We start from the raw sequence: 1,573 nt of genomic DNA, 5'->3' as shown, positions 1-1,573 counted from the left end.
ACACACACACACACACACACACACACACACACACACACACACACACACACACACACACACCCCAGCCTGGCAAACCACGCCACGCCTCCCGGCCGGGACCCCCTTCTCCTGCTGGACTGACTCCACGGACACATTACATCCCCAGTAACCAAAACAACTCTCAGATGGAGTTTGCGAGCCAGCGAGTCGCTGTGGCCCAGACCACAAACTAAGAAGCGCGCGCCATCCTGGCCCTTCCAGTGTGTGCTGCAAAGAGGTTTCCTCCGGTCCCACCCAGAGCAGCTCAGAAGCACAGGACTCCGCGTTAGAAGAGGCCACCCATCATCCTCCCCTTGGACAGAGACTGGGTGTGATAGTTGAAAGGCAGATGACAGGGTTGAGTTGGGCTTGGGACTTATGAGGGCCTATTGGGCAAACCTGAGGGAGCCAGTGAACCCACGTGAGGGGAGTGTGCTCCGCATCCTGGGACCACCATTCTCTCCTGTGACCTGAAGACTCCTCATCAGAGAGGTGAGAGAAGGGACAGGAATATGGCCAATGTTCCTTGGGGAGAAGTCTACCTACTTCTTATGGCACCACAGACAAACCGAAGTAGGATTCCATCAAAATCCAACTTGGGGGACCAAGGAGTTTATTGGACTTACTTACAGAGCAGAAGTGAATGTAGGCGACCTCCAAATCAGCCCCGCCCCAGAATGGACTACTCATAACTGCTTATTTAGAATCCCCCTCAGTTAACCTCTCATACTCTGTAGAATCTGGGACCTCCCAAGACCGAGGCCACTCTCAATTCCAGCTGGCTGGAGGGTGCAGGAGGGAATATCAAGGGAGGGGCCAAAGACCCTCTCCACCCAGTCCTTCTGTGAGGGAACACCAACATTCAACAGGATTGATCTTGGGGGTCACCGCAGCTCTGAGGTTTACAGCGGTTTGTTACTATGGTTCCCCAAGATACAGGCATCAATGCAAGACTAGCTGTAGAGGGTCATCTTCATAGCACACGCATATGGAATTAAATGGACAGGGTGTGTGTGTGTGTGTGTGTGTGTGTGTGTGTGTATTGCTCAGTGGTTAAGAACACTTGTGTTTGTAGACAGCCGAGTTTCTATTCCCAGCACTCAGATAGCAGGTCACAACCATTTATAACTCCAGATCAAGGGGATCCAATTCCCTCCTCTGATCTCAGATGGCACTGGCATGGATAAAGGCAAAACACTCATACACATAAAAATAATTTTTTAAAAAATTTAAGCATGAAGGGAGCTGAGGAGAGAGCCAGATGACCCTCCATATGAAGGAGAGGAAGGTAGCCAACCTAACCTGAGATCTACAATCATGAGTTTTGTGACTTCACCATGTCTATATACATGTATATGCAATATACACTAAATAAATATATAAACACATTTTTTTTTCTGATTTTAAAAGAAATGTGTGAGGCTGAAGACATGGCTCAGCCATTAAGAGCACTAACTGCTCTTCCAGAGGTCCCGAGTTCAATTCCCAGCAACCACATGGTGGCTCACAGCCATCTGTAATGGGATCTGATGCCCTCTTCTGGTGTGTCTGAAGA

This window comes from Mus caroli, chromosome 17 (assembly GCF_900094665.2).
Source record: "Mus caroli chromosome 17, CAROLI_EIJ_v1.1, whole genome shotgun sequence".
Classification (NCBI taxonomy): domain Eukaryota; kingdom Metazoa; phylum Chordata; class Mammalia; order Rodentia; family Muridae; genus Mus; species Mus caroli.
Note: the sequence above shows the minus strand (reverse complement) of the source record.